We start from the raw sequence: 23534 nt of genomic DNA on the forward strand, positions 1-23534 counted from the left end.
CTGCTGGCCTTTCCTCTCTTGCTTGGGCCATGATTCACCTTTTCTGGAAAGAGAGAGCTCCCATGCAATTGTAGCCTAATTGCAGCTCCACCCCAGGCTCTGGACTGACGGGGATTGAAAATGGCACAGAAAGGAGCAGGGCTAACTGAAAAACAGGCACTGGAATTTACAGCTCTTTGGTTCATTTCACATTTTTTCCTTCAGAAAATCCTTTGTGGGAAATCTCTGGGGCTCCCAGCTCTTTTGAGACAATCAGGGCCCTAACAGCTGAAATCCTTGTCGGCTCTGTCTATTTCCAATTTTTCCATTCAGTGTAAAATAAAAAAGTAAACCATGTTGCCTCAGGGGAATTTAATCCTCTTGTAAACTTTAAATAAAAACAAATACTGAATGAGCATTGTTACATTCTAAAATGTTGCTGAAAACCACATACATTAGTTTATTTTGAAATAGCTCCTCACTTTTGAAGAAAATAAAATTTAGATTTTTAAATTGGCAAATGCACCTCAGAAACCAACCAGACTATCAATTTCCTTGAGCTTTTCAGGCAGATCCCAGAAATCTCTATTCTTACAAACATCGCCTAGGAATGTTAATGTCCTTGTGGAATGGGAGTTACAGACCTTTCCACGGTCCTGGCCAATAATTCTCTCTCCCCAGGAGCTGCAGAACCTTTTGTTCTCATGGGCTGGTTGAAACTGGGCACTTCAGGGTCGGGTTTACCCTAAGCAAGCACCATAATTCATTCTGGTCTCCTAATGCAAAAACCTTTGGCCTTTTCTTCATAATATTCTTCCATGATAATGGTTCGAGACACTTAGTTCTGCTTTGCTTTTTTTTTCAAGTCTTTCAATCCAGCATATATCAAGCACCTACTATTTGCAAAGCACTGTAGTAAGTGTGGAGGATGGCAAGGTAGGATGAATAAATGTGATCTGGACTTCAAGGAGTTTACAATCTAGTCAGGGAGAGAAAAACTGCATCACATTACAGCTAGGAGGAAGCTACTGAAGTGAAAAGATAAGTGATATGGAGTGGTGGGGGAAAACAATTAAGATCCAAGGGTTCAAGTGATGCAGAGCTCTGAAGTTGCAGTTGTCGGGAGGGCATCGGATGGAGAGATTAGAGATTAATCAGGGAAGGCTTCCGGTAGGAGTTGGGATTTCAAAAGGGCTTTGAAGATGGAGAGAGCTGTGGTCTATGGGATATGTGGGAGGAGCTCTTGGCAGGGGTAAAGACATGAGCAAGAGGTTGGCTATGGGAGAGATGAGACTGAAGGTCAGTGAATAGGTTAACTGGAGAGGTGCACAGAAGGTGAAATGGGGTTTAGAGAAAGAAACAAAGAAAGAGAGAGAGAGACAGACAGACAGAGACAGAGAGAGAGAGAGAGAGAGAGAGAAAGAGAGAGAAAGAAAGAGAGAAAGAGAGAAAGAAAGAAAGAAAGAAAGAAAGAAAGAAAGAAAGAAAGAAAGAAAGAAAGAAAGAAAGAAAGAAAGAAAGAAAGAAAGAAAGAAAGAAAGAAAGAAAGAAAGAAAGGTAATAGAGTGATTTAAAGCCAGTGGACAGGAACCTCTACTTGATGTGGACGGGAATGGACAACCATTGGAAGTTTTTGAGAAGTGTGGAGATGTGTGCCAAGCAGTGATTTAGAAAAATGGGCTGGGCAGTCAGTCAGTTGTATTTATTGAGTGCTTACTGTGTGCAGAGCACTATAGTCAGTGCATGAGAGTGCAATATATACCAGATGTGGTAGACACATTTCCTGCCCACAAGGAGCTCAAGGTCTAGAGGAACAGAGGCAGCAGAATGAAGTACAGATTGGAGAGGGAAGAAACTGGTGGTACAGAGAGCAGTGAGAAGGCTCAGGTAGTATTCAAGCTGGAATATTACAAGGGCCTGGATAATAATAATAACAATTATTGTTATTAATAATAATAGCTTGTCTGGACAAGCATAGTGGTTGTTTAGATGACAAGGAAGAGAGTGTTTCTCTGCAGCTTGTTGTAGTCTGTTGACATTATAGGTGGATGAGAATTTTAACAACTCCTTTATCTAATGACAAGACACATCAGTATGCCAATCGTCAGATCCTAAAGCACTCATTTGATTACCTCATTCTTACCTAATCGGCACCTGGAGAGGTAGGCCACTCTGAATCAATCAATAATGGTATTTTTTGAGTGCTTCCTCTGTGCAGAGCACTGTACTAAGTGCTTAGGAAAGTACAACAGAGATGGGATCCCTGCCCACAGAAGTATTTTAGTTATTTTTCAACTGAGGGATCTCTACCCAATTCTTCTACCCAATTAATATAATGTTAACAATTTGTGAGTCTGATTTTGTACTAAAGGCCTCATCAAGACTAAACTGAAGTCTATTATCTTCTCAATTTTACAACTCAGAAAACCTAATCAAATTTGTTACACCCCACCCGCTCTGTGTAGATGCATGGTGACTGCTCTGAAAAACCTTGGATAATTCACATGCTATATCGTTTTTTTGTTTGCCGTCGATGACTCAACAGCAGTGTTGAGAGTAAGCCAGAATGATCCACGATAATAACTGCCGGTGGTGCCAGTCCATTATGAAAAAGTGGAAGCCTTGTTTTTTCTCCCCATGGTGTGGAGCCCGGACCAGACTCAAGCCTGGTCTAAGGGAGTGCAGGGTCAGTCTGGGGCCGAGAAAGCCAGCCCACACTTCAGCTCATGAAGCTCGCCTCAGCCTGCCCTCTCCTCACACCTCACAGAGTGGGTTTGCCCAGCTGCCACAGCACTTAGTTCAATGCCCGGAGTTAGGGAGAAGGCTGGGAGTGGGTCACTAAGTTAGCCCTGTCTTTTCTGGGCTGGGTAACTTGGGTAAGGCAGGGAAGATGGTGGGGGAGGGAGGAGGGAGTGCAGAGCAGGCAGGAAAGAGGGAGGGACAGGGAGTGAAAGAAAGGGGAAGAGAGAGGAAATGGAAACGAAGAGGAGGAGCTGTCAGTTCTATGGCTTGTGACCAGAAGAACAAGGTTCTCTCCCTTTGCGATGCAAATTTAGAAACAATAATAATGTTGGTATTTGTTAAGCGCTTACTATGTGCCGAGCACTGTTCTAAGCGCTGGGGTAGACACAGGGTAATCGAGTTGTCCCACGTGGGGTTCACAGTCTTAATCCCCATTTTACAGATGAGGTAACTGAGGCACCGAGAAGTTAAGTGACTTGCCCAAAGTCACACAGCTGACAAGTGGCCGAGCCGGGATTCGAACCCATGACCTCTGACTCCAAAGCCCGTGCTCTTTCCACTGAGCCACGCTGCTTCTCTATGTGGCCTTGTGGATAGAGCACAGGCCCGGGAGTCAGAGGGACCTGGGTTCTAATCCCAGATCTGCCACTTGTCTGCTTCTGTGTGACCTTGATCAAGTCACTTCACTTCTCAGTGCCTCAGTTACCTCATCTGAAAAATGCAGATTAAGATTGTAAATTCCATGTGGGACAGGGACTGTGTCCAACCCAATTAGCTAATATCCACCCAGCGCTGAGCACAATGTCTGACATGTAGTAAGCGCTTAACAAATATCACAATTATTATTATGGGCAGGAAGAGAGAACAGGCCTCCAGCTGGCCAAAACAGCTGTTAAGAGTAGTACCGGCTCGAGTCAGTGAGGAAAGCCCTGCCTTCCAAGCTTAGGGCAGTAATGGCTGCTCTCTTCCCCTCTCTGATGCCTGCAATGCCTGTCTGCCTTTACAGTAAAAGGCACGTTTCACTTTCACCCCCGCTCGACAGGATCCTAATATGAAAGTCAGAGAGAAGGGGACTACAATGTCCTGATTCTTAGCCATGAATGTCACTCTCTGTTCATGATTTTGAAAATGCTCCTGGCCCTGCTTATTCTTCTCACTACCACTTTTGAAATGCAGGCGCATTGTCAGCATTGTCCTCAGAGCATCTCTCTTTTTTGGATGACTCATTTCTGTTTGAACTTTTTTTTTGTCTGGTGAGGGTGGTGATCATTTTCATTTTGACAACCAGAAGAAACTTCTGAAAACGTCTCAAGAGTCAAAGTCTGCCAGGTGGCAGAAGTTCTTCAACTGCATACTTCTTCAACCACACACCTCACATTCTTTAAGTTCGACTCAGAATGCAAATTATGTTGTTCCCATGTGTATTTTTGAAGCATGAAAAGTTCGGGGGAGTAGTTTCCGTACGACCATCTTTCTAGGTGGATTTTTTAATTGCGGTATTCGGAAGGTGCTTTTCATGTGCCAAACATTGTACTAAGCACTGGGATAGATACAGGATAATCAGGTTGGAAACAGCCCCTGTCCCACACTGAGGTCACCGTTTTAAATAGGGAGGAAAACGGGTATTTAATCCCCATTTTACAGATGAGGAAACTAAGGTACAGAGAATTTAAAGGACTGGTTTTTTTCCAATGGTATTTATTAAGTATTTTCTATGTGCCAGGCACTGTGCTAAGCACTGGGGTAGATACAAGTTAATCAAGTTGGAGACAGTCCATATTCCACATGGGCTAACAGTCTTAATCCCCATTTTACAGAAGGGGTAACTGAGGCACAGAGAAGTGAAGTGACTTGCTCAAGGTCACAGCAGACAAGTGGCAGAGCCGGGATTAGAACCTTCTGACTCTTAAACTCATGCTCTAGCCAGAAGGCCACACTGTTTCTCTTTCATCTAGAAGAAACATTATAATTTCAGTTTTGTTATCCTGCAGCGATAACAGTTTCCTGGATCATTTATTCCCTTTTCATATATTTTCTATTTAAGCATTCTAGGGTCAATATTTAAAAGCATAACCTAATACATTGAACTTTAAACATACAGCCAGACAAGAAATACTGGAGCTAATGGGCTTGCAAAAATTCACGCTAAAACATCCGGACATCATATTTTCTCATAAAGTCACTCACAGTTAATCGCAGAACTCCCATCAAAAGTTAAGTAACTAAAACTTTAGTGATGTCCGTGTTTTAGATCCCATTTTCTGGCCGACCTCTCGCAACAGGTGCAGAGGAGGATTGGAGGGAGGGTACACTACATCCTCATTGGATGTCTTCTGGCCTGATTTAAATGATGGATTTCTATCTTCTGAGGAACGAAGAGCAAGATATTGGATAATCCTGGGGATTTTCCAACCGACTCTACATCACTGGGAATGTACGAAACCCAAGAGAAGAGAGATTTAAGTCAGTATCAGAAGCCTTCAGAAATTTACAAAACGGCCTGAATACTGGGTCAATTCAGTGCTGTCTTCCTGGGTCAGGTGTGAAGAAAGAACGGAGACTAATACCCTAAATCTGACTCCCGGGAGATGCCACCGTGGTGTAGTTGGGAATGACAGCTAGAATTAGATAGATAAACTCACAAATAAGATTCATGATGTCAACACCAATCTTCTGGCACCCAGACAGCTACTCAGAAATGGATTTTCTGAAGTGGTATTTAAAATCAATATAATGCTCACCCACAGTCTTGCCAGAACCACATCTTAACACTTCTAAGTGCCAGGCATGAAATGGAAGATCAAGACTACATTATAATTCAGCACTTCCCAAATTTATATATCGCATATATGTACGGTTTGACTTTCAAGTATGTTTGGTCGATACACTGTTATCATTTTTACTTACCATTGCCGAGAGCTGGTCACATATTAAATAATCTTCTGATAAAGTATTTATTGACTGCCCATCGGATGCCCTCAAAGAGCTTATGATTTCATCAGGGAGATTTAAGATCCAAACTGTTATCATAAACAGAGTTACAAGAATGAGACGAATGAGAGAAGACAGTCATGGAATGACAGAGTGTGTTTAAAGGGTGGGCGAAGCGGGAAACCAGTGAGGGGTTTAAAATGGGTGGTAATGGTGGCGACCAGGGCCTCGATAAAAAATTTGGCTGTGGAGACAGAAAAGATTGGCAGAGAAGAGAACAGGGGAGATGAAAGATAGGGAGACAGCAGTAATTATTCGAAATCTGGGAAGGCAAATAGGACCAAGGACAATGATTGGGAGGTAGGGAGGAAGATTACGGTGGGACCAGCTGAGAATTTTTGTTTTGTCATAAGGAGTTTGAGGTCATCCCATTAGGGCTTCGCTGAAATGAGTGGAAGATTCACCACCGGATGGAAGAAGAAAGGCCAGAGTTGGAGTAATTGGTAAAAGGTCCCCATGTGCATGAGACCCGAAATATTCGATAATATTTGGGAAACTATTTTCTCATCAATCGCTCCGCACAGCTTCCCAATGAGCACGGCCAAAAAGGCCAGCAGGGGGCAATGTAAGCTTCATAAGGGGGCAAAATTCATGCAATCCCTCTTGTTGCCCCATTTCTTGCACCCAGCATAAAGCTCCATTGGGCAGTAGGGTTCTGGATGGATGGGAAATTTTCACACTAAAATAAGCTGACTGGCTGCAAAGGGAAGTAAAGGGAATGAACTGAAAAGAGTAAACACAGCCGCTGCTCTTGTCTGCCCTGGAGGGCAGGGACACCTTTATCCTCATCCTCCTCATCAACAATCATAAAATAGCATGTGTGGAGAAACTGTGAATTTTACACATTTTTCTGCTGGGTAAACACATACACACTCAAACACACACACTCACACACCCAGTATCAGACACTTTCTTTTGGAGAACACCCTAGCGGAGACATAGTGCTGACAACAATACAAACAAGCAGAAAGGTATTTGGAAAAGAAAAAGAAAATTAGTTCACACGTCAACTTCAGACGTGCACCAGTGTAGGGCGAATCAAATGCGGTGACAGGAACTTGTATTACACATAAAACCTAAATGGAGAAATAAAATCTCTCCACTTAGATAAATGCATTTATTATTTATGTTATAAAAACACTGGAAACTGCGAAGCTAATGTCTAAAAATAAATTATATTTATTGGGGGAAAACAAATGTCCAAAATAAAGATCAGAACCCCATAAGGTTGACATTTACTGTCAGATCTCCAGAAAAACAAAGCCACTCTAGGAAAAAAAAAGTCTTTGTATATTTATTTCTGGATCAATTGAATCTACCACGATATTCTGGTAGCTACTAAGATGAAATAAGTAAATAACCACAGGATGATGAGTTACCCCCAATATATTTACAATTAAGCTTTGCAGGGAACTGGGAAATATGAAATTTTTTTTAAAAAACTGTACTATTTCTTGCTTCCAGTTTAGAATTTTGCTCCCCGAAGTATAATTCATGCATGCCTCAAAAGAGTCAGAAAATTAGCTATGAATTGACAATATGATATGACCTCCCAAAATGGTGAGACTATTTTGAGTGCCTATTAAAGAGATATCAGTCTACAGAACCGGAAGGCAATAATAATAGTAACCATACTCTTGCATTTATGTAACACGTACTCAAGGAGGTCAAAATGTTATCTAATTTGACCCAGCAGTGGCCTAGAATAGAGAGAGAGGGACTCATACGATTACCAGCGTGATTTTAGAACATGCACTGAGCGAGTGGTAACTCGACTTGTCCCCATGATAGGGAATTACAGATGGGATTTGAACAGTGGACCCCCAGTACAGCTAGAACTCTGTCAAAAAAAAAGATAATTATATTAATTGTGGCATTTGCTAAGTGTTTATTATGTGCTAAGACTGCACTAAGCACTGGGGTAGACACGAGATAAGCAGATTAGACCCAGTCCCTGTCTCACTCAGGGCTCAGAGTGTAAGGGAGCCCCCAAGAGATCCCTCCACCCCCCAACCCCCACCTCTCTCTCCTCTTTTCACAGGATCCTAATGGTGCCACATCCAGCACAAAGGGTTAAGAGTTAGGCACCTCAGTCACTAAAAAATGTTGATGAACTGAAGCAGGTTCAAAAGGGAACCCCCCACCTTTTATCAAGGATATGGAAAGTTTAACTTGGAGGAAATGATCAAAGGAACAGAGAAAGGCTGGAAGAAAGTAAATCTTAGACTGTCTGAGTGATAAATAAGAGGGACAAAGGAAGACCATATGTAGAATGTGAGAGGTACATAAACAACAAAGGAGAAGAATTAGCTTAAGGCAAAGACTAGAACTGAGGTAAAAGGATGCAATTAAGAGAGAAAAAATATAGGCTGAATGCTTCTGGACAGTGGCAATGTCTCCCAAGGAAATAACCAAAACATCCATTCAGTGGGAGCCAATCCTAAGGGATGTTTTTAAGGAGAAAGTCTCAGTGGGTTGGAGATCCGGACTCCAGTGCTAATTTGGATTATTCTGATTACAACGACACTATATAAGTAAGGTCCTGTCGGTTCAGCACCGTGTTTCACATACTACTATAGAAACCTCCCTCCATTTAATGACCACCATTGTTTCCAGGACCTGAGACACAGGATATTTGTGTACTACATTGACATACTGTTGAGAGGCTTATTCTCATGGGAATGGGCTGCGAAGAGATGGCCTCAGGACATACAGTTGTGATATAGGACATTTCTGGGCACCACACAATATTTGCCAATGAATTTCCAAGTGACAGAAGTTCAATGACGTGGGAAAAGATAGAAAGCGGAGGCAAGGACGGCATGAACAGAGCGGAAGGACCAGGAGGGCGATTGGCTGATTACTCGGTTGAAGGAGCTTCTTTAAATCACTGTGCAGATTAACAGAGGCTCAATCACTTAAAGGAAATTAGGCTGGTTTTAAAAATAAATCTTGGTCTGGGAAATTAAGAAGCTTACATGTAATTACCTGAAGCCTCCTGTAAACATTTTTTTTAATGGCATTTGTTAAACGCTATGTGCCAGGCACTATACTAAGCACTGGGGTAAATACAAGCTAATCTGGCTGGACACAGTCCATGTCCCACGTGGGCCATCACTATCTTAATCTCCATTTTACAGATGAGGTAATTGAGGCACAGAAAAGTCAAATGACTTGCCCAAGGTCACACAGCAGCAGACAGATGGTAGAGCAGGAATTAGAACCCAAGTCCTTAGGACTCCTAGGCCTGTGCTCTATAATAATAATAAGGATGGCATTTGTTAAGTGCTTACTATGTGCAAAGCACTGTTCTAAGAGCTGGGGAGAATACAAGGTTATCAGGTTGTCCCACATGGGACTCACAGTCTTAATCCCCATTTTATAGGTAAAGTAACTGAGGCACAGAGAAATTAAGTGACTTGCCCAAGGTCACAGCAGACAAGGGGCGGATCCGGGATTAGAACCCAGGTCCTTGTGTCTCCCAGGCTCATGCTCTATCCACTAGGCCATGTTGCTTTCCAAGTCTGGAAGACCTTTAGCTTTATAGGATGGCTTCCCAGCCCGATCCATCCCAAGTCTCTGACACTGTTTTACAGCAGGGATGAAAAGAGCTAAGAGTTAGTCTGTGAGCCCCGTAGAGGAAAGAGACTGTGTCTAATCTGATGGCATTCTGTCTATCCCAGTGCTTAGTACAGTGCCTGACACAAATGTTTAACAAATACCATGGTTATAGCCATAAGAGTTCCTGAGTGAGACTAAAATGACAGCATCTTTTTCTGACCTGAATGTCTTCCACTCTACGGACTCGGCTATTTCTGAGACTTCTCCTCCATGTTGCCTCCTTAAAAGCCCACTCGTGTGGCAAACCCATATTTAAAATCAATCAATCCATGGTATTTATTGACCACTTTCTGTGTGCACAGCACTGTACTAAGTGCTTGGGAGAGTACAACAGAATTAGCAGACAAGTTCCCTGTCCACAACAAGCTTACAGTCTAGAGTATTTAAAATGAAAAGTTGCCCCTTTTGCATGGTCATATACACAGTAAACACACACACACACAGAGAAAACCATTCATTGACACAAAGGCAAACAGGGGCATAAATAATAGAAAAAAGCACATATGAAAAAACAGCTAAATCTTCAGATATGTGCTAAAACATACGAAGAGGGTAACACAAAGAAAAAGCCTTAGAAAGACATCTTCACACAGAGAAAGGGACACACAAGGTGACCCAAACATAGTCACACCAAAAAAGCACACCACACAGGAATCTAAACATAACAAAAGCCCATTCAGAAACCCACCTCCCAAACACACAAAAAGACTCACATAAAGGGGCTATCTCTGCCTCTCAGAGTTGGTGATCATGTATTTATGTGACGGCCTCTGTATGCGGGGTTAACCTCAAGTTAACCTATTCACTGTGCCTCATTCTCATTTCTCCCTTCGACCTCTTGCTCACACCCTCCCCCCTGCCTGGAACTCCCTCCCTCTTCAAATTTGACAGACCACAGCTCTCCTCATTTTCAAAGCCTTTCTGAAATCACATATTCTCTAGGAAGCCTTCCCCAATTAATTTCTAATCTCCTTTGTTTATACTCCCCCCTACTTACTGCCTGTTCAGCACTTTTGCACCACCAAAGTACTTTATCACAACTTTTTTTAAATAGTATCTGTTAAGTGTTTATTATGTACCAGGCATTATACTGACCATTGGGGTAGATATAAGATATTCGGATGGGACACGGTCCTTGTACCACATGGGGCTCATAATCCAAGTAGGAGAGAGAACAGGCATTTACTCCTCTTTTTACAGATGAGGAAACTGAGACCCGGGGAAGTTAAGTGAGTTACCCTAGGTTACACAGCAGGTTAATGTCAGAGCTGGGATTTGAAACCAAGTCCTCTCATTTTCAGGTCTGGATTCTTTCCACAACTTCCTGTAGCACCTCTGCACCCATCATACATAACCTACTACTTATTTAGTCTTATACATGTGCCCTTTTCATCCTACTTCCTCTCTGCAATTTGCTGTAATGTCTATCACTCCTGTAAAATCCCACGCTCCCTGAGAACAGCGATGATGTCCTTTAATTCTATTGTGATGATGATAATGTTGGTATTTGTTAAGCGCTTACTCTACGCCAAGCACTGTTCTATTGAACTCCCCCATAGTGCTGAATACAGTGCTCTGCTCACAGTAGGCACTCAATAAGTACTTTTCACAGACATCTTCACACATATCCGTGTGCACAAACACCGAGAGGCAGTTGGCCTCCATTTGTAGAAATGATACTTTTAATACTTTGATGAAAAACTGAAATTATAACAGTATTGGAACTATCCCTCAGCTATTAGATACTATCACATGAATCATCATCCCATGATGATGTAAAGTATAGGAAAATACTGAAAAAGATCTCTCTCTCTCTGAACCTATTTGCTAAGCTGCTTTAAAATGTAAGAAGCTGCAACGTTTTGCCATCAATGGCACAGATACAAGATCGTCACAGTTACGTCTGGATAATTTTTTTTTGTGAAGAAAAATTGGTTTAGAAGAAATTGTATGACTTCAGTTTTTAAAGCATGAACTTTTCAGTTCAGACTGTTTTCCCTTCCAACATTACCCCCTTACCTCTGTCTCCTTCCATTTAGACTGGCCTACAGGGAAGCAGGCAGTTTTGTGGGAGTGGGTTTTCCTCATCAGCAGAAGTCCCTCAGTTTAGGGATATGCTCAGAACCTTAGCCAAGAACTGAGCAAGGAAAGTCTTTGAAGTCATGAAGCGTTCCATGGGGCAAGCAGGGTAACCGGATGACTTCAGAGCCATCATTTCCCAAAAGTTCGTGCATTTCACGTGACCCTTGGGCATTACTCTGGGGAAACACAGAACCCGGATACTTGCTCCAGCCCTGAAACCTGACTTCTTGAAGGCCTTTGTTTAAACTGGCCTTTACGTTTACAATCACCTCTCTGCTACCACTGATCTTCCTGCCTCCTGTTTCTTCCCCCTCCAGTCCTTCTCTCTCTTGCCCAGATCAATTTTTTCTATAAAACTGTTCAGTTCACACCTCTCCACTCCTCAAAAACCTCCAGTGGTTGTCCACCTAACTCCACATCAAACAGAAACTCCTTACCATCAGCTTTAAAACACTCAATCAGCTCCCCCGCTCCTATCTCACTTCACTGATCTCCTCCTAATAATAATGTTGGTATTTGTTAAGCGCTTACTATGTACTACCTGTTCTAAGCGCTGGGGTAGATACAGGGTTATCAGGTTGTCCCGCGTGAGGCTCACAGTCTTCATCCCCATTTTACAGATGAGAGAACTGAGGCACAGAGAAGTGAAGTGACTTGCCCACAGTCACACAGCTGACAAGTGGCAGAGCCGGGATTCGAACCCATGGCCTCTGACTCCCAAGCCCGGGCTCTTTTCCACTGAGCCACGTTACAGCCCGGGCAGCCCACACATTTCGCTCCTCTAGTGCCAGCTCACTCACGGTACCCCCATCTCATCTACCTCTCTGTCGATCCTTTTCCCATGTCCTCCCCCTAGTCTGGAACTCCTTCCCCCTTGGTATATGCCAGATCACCACTTTCCCCACTTTCAAAGCAATAACAAGGTCTCGTCTCCAAGAGGCTCCCCCTGATTAAGCTCTATGTTCCCCGGCTCCCTCTCCCTTCTGCAACATCTGTGCACTTGGATCTGTGACCTTCGGGCATTTGATATTCTACCCTACCTCATCACCAGAGCATTTTTGCTCACATCTTTAAATATAAATTGTTTATTTATATTAATGTCTGTAAGTTTGTTGTGGGCAGGGTACATATCTGACAACTCTGTTGCATTATATTTTCCCAAGCGCTTAGTACAGTGCTCTGCACATTGTAAACACTCAATAAATATGTCCGATTGTTTGATTCACTCCTCCAATGCCAACATAGTTACTCCCTGTTCCTCTAAGTTATCTTGTCATTCATTCAATCGTATTCATTGAGCACTTACTGTGTGCAGAGCACTGTACTAAGTGCTTGGGAGAATACAATACAACAACAAGCAGACACATTCCCTGACCACAATGAGCTTATTGGTCTGGAGCTTCCTGTTCCTTCACTCTCCACCAGCCCCTTTACAACTTTATTAAAATCACATCTCCTCCAAGAGGCCTTTCCTGACTTAAGTCCTCATTTCCTCTGCTTCCTTTCTCTTCTGCCTCGCTTACACATTAGGATCTGAACCCTTGAAGCTCCCCACTCCTCTCTCAGGCCCAGAGCACTCATGAACACAGTCAAAATTTATTTCCGTGTATATCTCGCCCTCTAGACTGTGAGCTCCTTGTGAGCAGGGAACAGGTCCATCAACAACACAGTCTCCCAAGTACTTAGTATAGTGTTGTGCTCTGCACACAGTAGACTCTCAATAAAACCACTGATTGACAACGCTTGTTCATCATACAATCAATTGATCAGTAGTTTATTGAGTACCTAATATGCAGAGAATGGCACAATATAATTAGTCACGGTTCCTTCCTTAAAGAGCATAAAATCTAGTGGGGGAGAAAGACAATAAAATAAATTACAGGTAGGAATAAGTAATAGACTTTAAAAGACGTGCACATAAATGACTGGTGGAGCAGGGAATGAATAACCGAGTGCCTAAGTGATGCAGAGTGCTGCAGTGAGAACTTCGTGGAAGGGTAGAGTGAGGGAGAGGAGAGATTAATCAGGGAAGGCTCCCTGGAGGAGACATGTTTACAGAAAGGCTTGAAGATGGGGAGAGCGATGTGAAGAGGGAGGGAGCTTCAGGGAGGAAGGAGGAAACTTCAGGCAGGATGGAGGGTGAAAGCAAAAGAGTCAGCGGCCGGCAGGAGAGTGAGTCACAGTAAGTAGGTTGACAAGTAGAACAAATCACGAGAGGTGGGGTGTATTAGGAGAGGAATGAGGATAAATTGGAGGAGAAAGCTGATTGAGTCTGATGCTCAGGAGTATCCCCTTGAAGTGGAGAGGAATGTGCAAGCAATGGAGGCTTTTGAGAAGTAGGGAGTTGTGTGCTGAGCCATGTTCCAGAAAAATGATCTGATCATCAAAGTGATGTAGGAACTGGAGAGGGGAGAGATGAGAGCCCGGCAAATCAGCAAGGAGCCTGACTCAGGAATCAAGTTGGGATGTGACAAGTTCCTGAACCAACTGGTGGTGATTAGGATGCATAAGAAGGGGAGGATTCTGAAAATGTTGTCGGGGAAAAACTAATAGGTTTTGGAGACAGAATGATCATGGGGAAGGAGTCAAGGGCAATGCCAAAGTGATGGGTTTGAGAGGATGGTGGTGTTGTCAACTTGAGAAGGGGAATGCTTTCAGCATTCCCATTACTTAACAAATAATGTCATCATCACCATCTTCATTCTCACCACTACCAACAATTAGCATTTACTGAGGGCCCACAGAAAAGAGAACCCTCCACTTGTGCTTGAGGGTCTGTGCTAAATACCAGGCGTAGGCGAGACAGCAGACATAAATAAATGCAAACACAATTTTATATTACATTTATTTGGGTGTTCTTTTTTTTTCCCAAAAAGCACAAAGCCTTATCTAGCATGGTGGAAAATAGTTTTCCATCACTTTGTTTCTGGAACACCATATATCTTTCTAACTTCAGGGTTAATGAGATCATGGGTGCAAATAGCTGGAATTAAAAAAAAAAACACCCACTAAGTAATATTTATTGAGTGTTAATGGGATTCTCTCTACCTAGACCTCTCCTTCTTCTATTCTGTTCCTCGTCTATACACCCAGTCACTCCCTTCCACCTGTTCTTTTGGGGACTCTAGCCCAGTTGCTGTATATTCCTTGGTCTTCTAGAATGAATGCTGACAGTATTGGCTGCATTGCCATTTCCAGTCTTCCAGTCTTCCAAGCCCTTTACTTTGGCTGTGGCTTTGGAGAATAAAGTGAAAAAGACTTGGCTGTTTGCAGCAGTTCCATTGTAAATGACTCAAAGAATCATTCTTTAAAAACAACAAACACTCGTTTATCTTCACTACTGCTGCAGGGAAGCTGCAGGGCAGCTGTAGCAATAGGGAGATGTGAGCAGGGGCCCCTGAGATGAGACCCAGGTGGCCCTTGGGAGTGGGCCACTTGCCTGAGAAGTACTCACTGGGGGGAAATCCAGGCAAAGGATCTAGCCAAAGGTCAGGCGGGGGAAGATGAGATGAGCAACAGACAACTGCTGAAACTGGATCCTAACACTCTCTCTAGAGGTAGCGGGTTCATCGGGAGGGAATCTCACTAAGGGCAAACTAAAAAATCAATGTATATATCAGGCATTCGAATCTATGAAAACGGGTTGCTAAATATTGACTTGATCCGGGAGAGACCCATAGATTGCATTGATGCAATCTACAGCAGAGTCTTCACCATCAAATTTCTTCTGAGTGCCCTTTGTCCCCAAAATGGGGAGTCAAACTCTGGAATTGCAATCAGTACTACTGTTCCTTATTTAAGTAAGAGCCAAGAAATGCATGGATTGTGACATCATAAATGATATTCAAAGAAACTTGAGAGTTATGGATTAGCAATGAGTTCCTTTCTGCCACATCTCTTCCTGGATTCTTCTTTGACCTTTAATTTTCCTGGCGCTTGACTTTTTCCCATTTTAGACTGCCATAGGGACGAGTGAAGGATCCTCTTTCCCTAAAATCAAATATATTGATGATAAAACAGGGTAACAATTCCCTTCAAGAACCTGGCTAGCAACTAGAGACTAATAGTCACTAGCAAAAGAGAAAGAGAATGAAAAATACAACCGTGTGGAAAGTTAGTCTGATTTAAGGGGGCATTTTCAGGGCTGGCTGAGTGAAGTTTTCCTTTTTTTCCTAAGGGCAGGAAGGGGCCGTTTTGATTAACAAATGCCAAAGGTTTCCTCTCCTTTTCCAACCCGAAGCATTGAGCTGCTTCCCAACATTGTGGCTCCTCTTCACTGCTTCATGAGGAAAAAACAACAACCTTGATGTTTGATCCAACCCTGCCGAATCTTCCTGGCCCATTCATTTTAAATTTTCATGTAGTTATCTGACATAAAGTTATCACTCAGATATTACCGTGCACATGGAGTTTTTGTTTTGGAAGACTGTGGTTTCTCTTTTGAGAGGAAAGTGCACAGAAGAAACAAACCCTCAAATCATATTAATTTCTTGCAGTAAAACTAAATTTCACAACCAAAATTTTCTCTAGACTGTACGTTCCTTGCGGGGAAGGAACATGTCTACTGAGTCTTGCATTGTGCTCACTTGTGCTTAGGACAGGGCCATGCACACAGTAAACCCTCAATAAACGCCACTGATTTTCTTCCACATCTAAGGTTTGTCTTTCCTCCTACTGTTTTCAGATTTTGATTATAATTAAAAAGTTATTGTGGTTTGGAATCTTTTTTATGAAGCAGTTTTACCCTGAGCAAGGGAAATACATGCTGCCAAACTGACCAGCTGGCATTGCTTTTTCATGAAAAGATTCCCTTTTAGAGCACTATTGCTAAACAATATTTCAGTGGTTACATTCTCAGAGCTAGAGTTAAGTCTGTGTCAGCACTCTCTCAGAAACCTTGCTTTTCAGGGGTTTATAACTTTATAAATGAAGCATAATTAACAGAGACTTGACTTGTAACGATTTTGCTGGCTGAGAGCAATTTTTTTAACAAGTTCCATAAAATCAAGTTTTAAATCATACACATTTATCAGTAAAGTATTCATAAAAGAGGATCTCGAACTTCCAAAAAAAAAAAGAGAGCAAGCTTTGATTTTCAGAAAAGAAATCTGGCAAGTGATTTGTGCATAATGTGGTCATGTTTCCTTTGATAGGATAAAAATCACTAGCCAAAAGCTACACTTGAGCATTACATTTATGACTCAATTCAACCAACATGAGGAAAAACAAGTTCAGGCTCAGAGCGCTTATAATACTTTGAGTAGGCAAACACAACAGACAGAGTAAGGGAGAGTGCCAGCCACATCTCCGAGTTTCCTGTTGGTCAGTTTTTACTGAAAATTTAATGTAACCCAGTTCTCAGTAGTTGAAAGAACTGATGTTTGAGGCTTTTATAACAGGATCCATTTTTTATGTCCCAAAGCTTTTATGGACATTTTATTCTCAGTCATTAGTCTAACGGGTTGGAATCCCTCATTTTTCTTATTTTGCCTCCCAGGATCCTGATGCAGATAATTCCCCAAACCTGACTCCTGTTCATTGCCTCAGTAAGTTACACTCCATGTATTTTTTAAGATGAACACAAAAGGATATAAGTATGAAATATTTTTCATAATCTTTAATCACAAAGTCTATTAAGATAATCTTTCATGGCCCCAAAAGAGGTTTCTGACTGTTATTGTAGAGTGCTGTGAAACAAGCCCATGTAATTGCTTTCTATATGTGAGAACCAATTTGTCTGGGGAAACTAGAATGGTTGATGTAATCAATTAAAGCACTCAGAAGAAAAGCAGGATATAGAGGAAATGGAAAAGAAAGTGGAAACTTCTGCTTTACCTCTGCCGTGCTAATCATAATGACTCCATGGCATAAGAGAGTGAAATGATAGAGAATTCCAGAGGCAATCCTAGTCATTGTTGGCAATTTGGTCATATATATGGGTATTAAGCACCAACACAGGCAACATGGCTCTTAAAATAGTCTTGGTTTTTGCCCAGTGAACTTGCAATTTAATGTCTACCCAGGCTCCCACTCCATGCTCTTCAGAACACGATTGAACCCACTCACTCTGATTATCCTTCAAACCCAACAAAACTCATCCACAAGGAATATGCACTGCAGATGTTTTCTGCTCCTTCACTCATTCTGGACCTAAGCTGAGCCTTCCTAAATAGGAAGGTCTCTCTTCCTGAACTTTGATTTGAAAATAAAAAGTGGTTAAGTTTAGTTGTTTCCACACAGTGGAGAAACTGTAGAGAAAAGGATAAAGGAAATGGAAAACAGAATTAAGGGAGAGAATCTCACTTCTTGGTTCACATAATATCAACCTTAGGGGGAAAAATAGGAGCTTCTCAATAATAAAACTGATGACCTAGAAAATAGGAGCTGGGACTCCAATTTCTACAATCCGTAGGGGTCTAGAAGGCCTGATATCATGAGCTTCATTATCAAAATAATCTTGGCCATTTTTCCATGTACTTCCTTGCTAGATTGTCCAGATAAAGAAAAAGCAATAAAAATGAGGAAAAAGGAAGCAAAGAGAGATAGTAAGAAAAAACTGAGAAAAGATCTATTTCTCGTTGCCTGTTTTGTCTCCCAGAAATCTCACAAAGTAGCCAGAGTTTTATGCTTCTCCTTCCTCTTCCACTAATTGCTAATCCTTCTCATTTTCAAGAAATGAGTTTCTTATAAAAGTAGACCATCTAGATTTCTCTTAGCCCTGGTTTGAATTCTTCAACTTTGGATGGCAGAGCTCACTTTCAAAGAATGTCTCCCACACAGAGGCAAGAAAACAGCGTTAATTCTTGTCCAGACTCCAGGAGGTGAAAGGGCTAGTCTTCCCTGTGACCTTCTAATGACTTGATCCAGCAAACAAAATCACTGGATGAGGATTCGTTTTTACATCACACTGCCTTGTTACAATTTGAGAGTTGAAATAACTACTAATTTGGTGTTTTCAACTTTGGTCTAGCTTTCTAGGGTCCCTTAATAGTAGAAGGGGTTATTCTGGTGGTGTAAATACCTGCCTAGTTTTCCTGCCTTGACCTTGGTTATGATGAGTGTCTCTGTTTAATTTACATCCTCCCAAATGACAGGTATTCCTACCAGCATCCGAAAGCTATTAATAGGAAGATTGCCCTATAATCAAATAATCTTGCATTTCTAGAGTGTCCTTCCCTAGGAGGAGGCAGTGCATTCAGACATTATCTAATTAATCATCACAACATCCCTGTAAGGTGGGTCAGGAACAGATATTCTTGTCCTCTTTATATAAATGAAGGAAACTCAAGCAAGTATGGAGAGAAAAATTCCCAGATCAAGGACAAGCCAGGGAGCCGGAGATCAGGGCCTGAACATAATCCTCTTCTCCGGGTCCTGTGCTTTCATCAACACTTGACCAAAAGACCTGTGATAATATAACCACCCATCTCCTATCCAGAGGACCACCTCTCTCCCCCCTCATTCAAAGCCCTCCTCAAATTCCTCCCTCTGAGGACGCCCTCCTCGATCGTGTAGGTTGGAATGAAGTCTTGCCTCCCTCCCTTTTTTGCTTAGCAACTATCTCTCTGTAGGAGGCTCCCATTAAATTTACGAAATCAGAGAAATAACACAAATAGAAAATCAGAGAGCAAGAGACTCATATTCCCTCAAAAAGAGAATACGATTTGATTATATGGTACTTAGGTCTGTAACACACACACACAGCTCTTGGGACAGTCTCCCCAATGCAGATATTTGATTATATCCTTCACCCAACCCAGAGCCAAACAAGCTGGCCTGGGCTCAAATCTAACTTGTTAGCATAGCTGTACTGAAATGTGATCATGGGAGGATCCCATTTCACCAAGAACAAAGTGGAAAATGGCTAATGTCACGCTTAAAATATAAAGGTTCTCAGCAGCATAGAACCATGGGTCTTTGAGACGGTTACCCGTCAAGTTTTTCTAAGCAATAAAGTTATCAGGGGATGAAGGAAACTGGTCATATTTTATCACAATGTATTTTCTCCGATAGTGCTTGACAGATTTTCTTTTTCACCTTTACATAAACCATACCAGTTATAAGCCTTTACTCCTTGCGCTTCTTAGCTGGTCACCATAGTGACACCAGACAAGAGTCGCTACTTTTTTTCAAGGAAGGTAACTGTGTTATACACAATCAGATGTTCTTTCTGTGTTTCACCTGTGACCTATGCCTTACAAAGCAAATAAGGTCAAAATTATTCCTTGGAATTTAAAGGGGATCAATAGCCCTCAAGAGACACAGTTGTTTTTCCTGATTGAAAAACTGTCAGTCGCTGAGGTTCTGTTACAAAGCCCCTTTAGATGAATCACATTAAGTTTAACTGGGAAAGCCAGTGGAAAAAGAACATTTGGAATCTGCCTCATACCATATCAGTTCTGATTTGGACTGTACAGGAGCAACAAAGTGTCAGGTTGTGATGGCTGCTATCAATAAAGAACTGTTTGGTTCAGGTGGGAGAGTCCCAGTCCTTGTTACTGGAGAGAGAAAGAATTTAACTGTTTGGGTACAACAGTCATTTACGATGTCAAGTGAGCCAGAATCAGTAGGAATTTTTCAAACTCCCATTGAACAACTTCCTGAGTTTTCATTTCTTCAGTTTGAGATGTTTGAAGTTGTTTCATCCATCACTTTGGATGAAATTTTATGCCAGGGGTCTCCTCACTAGTAAGAGCATTTCTCCTCCTGTGAGAGCCTCACTTTTTTATGGTATTGGTTAAGCACTTACTATGTGTCAAGCAGTGTTCTAAGTGCTGAGGTAGATAAAAACGAATCAGGCTGGATCTAGTACCGGTGTCAAGTAGGAAGGAGAACAGGCATTTAATACCCGTTTTGCTTTTGAGGAACCTAGGCACTGAGAAGTTAATAGACTTGCCCAAGGTCATACAGCAGGCAAGTGGTGGAGCCAGGATTAGAATACAGGTCTTCTGGCTCTCAGACTTGTGCTTTATCTAATAGGTCATGTTGATTCAACTGGTTTGGCCAGTTTGGACCTCAGATGCCAGACTCTAAACCAGGACTTGAGTAGCCTAGGCACTGGGTTTCCAGCTCATATAGGCCTCTAGATCATGCCACCAAAGGAATGTTTTAAGAAAAACTGGCTCATAACATTTCACTGACTAAACAATATTCTGTTTTCAGCTGTGCTGTCAGATATGGAGGGAATATCATAATTTTGTTTGTTCCCTTTATTTCAGATATGATTCTGGGCACCCAACTTCTATGCCTGAGGAAGTTATTTATTGTTTAAAGAAAAATGAACTCTCAGATGTTCTGTGGATTTTTGTGCTTCTGATGGCTGCCAAATAGGAAACTCAAAGGCCCTACTCTCAAACTTCATTCATTCTCTCCTCCAAGGAGTAGAGGGATAGTTTAGTTCTTGGCTCAAAGTTCAACTGTGGGCTATGGAATCAGGATTTTGACAACAGTTAATTTCCTGTAATATTATTGTTACTTAACATTGTAAATCAGCCATAGTAGAATAAGGACTGCACAGAATAGCAAAGAAGGGATGTGCCCTGCTTTCGTGGACTTTCAGCCTTATCGTCCATAGTTTTGCAGGATGTCTTCCAAGCATCACATTAGGGATCAAGTAAAAACAAAATCCAGCACGTAGTTCAAGTAAAAGTTGAACCTCCAGAAAATTAAGGCAATGAACCCCAGATAAAAGAATGGAAATTCTGTCAAAGGTCAAAGGTCATTCTGCCATTAACCCTAATGCAAGGTTCGTCAGGCTTTGATCTGGAGAAATTGGCACAGCGGAAAGTTCTTCAATCTGGTGATTGCTAGAATGAAAGTTCTATTTAAAAGTAGCTAGTAAAGTTGGAAATATTATGCTCATGTCAACTTTCAAGCATTGTGACAATGTTAGGTGAAACAGACAGGGTAAAGATCTTTGTTTAACTGACTGGGGCTTTTAGAGCTGTATTTGAATTGGAGAATGATGAAATCACATTCAAAGCTGCTAAGTCAGACAATTTGGAACCAGTCCAAGCTGGGAAAATCTACATCAGTTAGAGAAGCTGGGCCATCATAAAATTTGAGTGGCCATTTCAATTTAGTTATTAAAATGTCAGAGGAGAGTTAGAGTGAAGTTTTTTTTGTCTAACAAGAAGTGTTAGGAGACTGATAACAGTACTGTTGATCAACTCCTCGAATCTAATTGGCTACGGGCAACACCAGTGCTTACTGAGACCATGGTAGTTTGAGATCAGTATGAGGTTCTGCTATAACACACATAAGGAAACCACTAGGAGACAAAGAGGCTTATTGTAAATGAAGAGTAGTTTGGGTGATTAGAAAATTAATCTCTTCTCTGGGAATGGACACATTTCATGTGGTCTTCTTTGGTCATTGTGGGGCAAAGCCCAAATCCAAGCTTTAATCTGTAATTGCCTTTTATATTGAAAGCTTTAAAGCAGATCCCAGAGATCCGTGAAACCCTAGGGTGGTGCCTCACCATTAATCCCCAAAATGAAAGAGGCAGGGGCCACCTATATAGGCCGGCCATACTTTTCAAAAGGAAATTTCTGATAGAAAATGAAATTTGAGGCTCAGAGGCAAACCTGATATTCTCAAGCAATAGCTGCAGTTGAGAAGCAATGACATCATACCCTGCATTCATCCTGATCCCTACTTCAGCCCCTTCCATACTCAACTGGAGCTTTTACTTGAGCCCTCTTCCTCCACTGGTTGGTCTGCCAACAGGTGACCGGAATCTTAGATCATGTCTCCCAACTCTATTGTACTCTTCCAAGTGCTTAGTAGGTCTACACATGCTCGATAAATACTCTTGATCGATCCACTGGACGACAAGGTTTATCTTCTACTGGGGCTATCCCAAGACAAAGCAAAGTTGAAACTCTGAATATTAGTTAGCTTGGGAAAAAGCATGGCATAGTGGAAAGGACATGGGAGAGACCATCAGAAAATGGGGTACTAGTCCCTGCTTTGCCTCTGGACTGCTGTGTGGCCTTGGGCAAATCAATTAATATCTTTGGGTCTCAGTTTCCTCATCTGTAAAAATGGGGATAGGATGGAATGTGAACCCTCTGTGAGAAAGGAATTGAGTCCAGTCTCATAATCTTGCAACTACCCCAGTGCTTAGCATATTGGAAATACTTAATCGTGGCTCAGTGGAAAGAGCACGGGCTTTGGAGTCAGGGCTCATGAGTTCAAATCCCAGCTCTGCCACTTGTCGGCTGTGTGACTGTGGGCAAGTCACTTCACTTCTCTGTGCCTCAGTTCCCTCATCTGTAAAATGGGGATTAAGACTGTGAGCCCCACGTGGGACGACCTGATTCCCCTATGTCTACCCCAGCGCTTAGAACAGTGCTCGGCACATAGTAAGCGCTTAACAAATACCAACATTATTATTATTAATAAATGTCATCATCATTATCATCATCATAAGGAATGGTGGAAGGTGGGATGATAAGCACGGAAAAAAATAACAGTCCAAAACTTTTAAATTAAAATTCCACCACTTATGCAAGGATTCTGCTGGAAGTTCTATTACCCACAGCAGATCTCACAAAGATTCCTGGGTCAATTAAGGGAGGCACGTTAGTATATAATCTCACCAAAAAATGTCCTGTTTGCACCAGTCCAGCCTAGCAGTTTTATGCCCTGGGACAAAAAATATTAGTATCAAGTTCTCCTTGATAACTAAAAAAGTGTAGAATTTTTAGAAAAAGAGTGGATTCTGAAAAGCTTTTCAACCCCTTGGGTTTCCATGAGCAAAATTATGTTATACGCTTCATTTCTGACAGCACATCTGAATAGAAACTACCATTTAGTTATCAAAATGTTGTGTGCCAGTTTTTCCTAAGATTATCCTTTGGTGGCATGTTCTAGAGTCTTATATGAGTGGGCAAACTGGTGCCCAGGTTACCCAAGTTGTGGTTCAGAGCCTGGCATTTAAGAATCATATAAGCCAAGCCAAGTGAACAGCATGGCCTAGTGAAAAGAGCACAGGTCTAGAAGTCAGAGTTCTATTCCCAGCTCCACCACTTTCCTGTTGTGTGACCTTGGGCACATCATTTAATTTCTTTGTGTCTCAATTTCCTCATCTATAAAATGGGGGTTAAATTAAATAC

The sequence above is a fragment of the Ornithorhynchus anatinus genome, chromosome 6 (assembly GCF_004115215.2).
Source record: "Ornithorhynchus anatinus isolate Pmale09 chromosome 6, mOrnAna1.pri.v4, whole genome shotgun sequence".
Lineage (NCBI taxonomy): Eukaryota > Metazoa > Chordata > Mammalia > Monotremata > Ornithorhynchidae > Ornithorhynchus > Ornithorhynchus anatinus.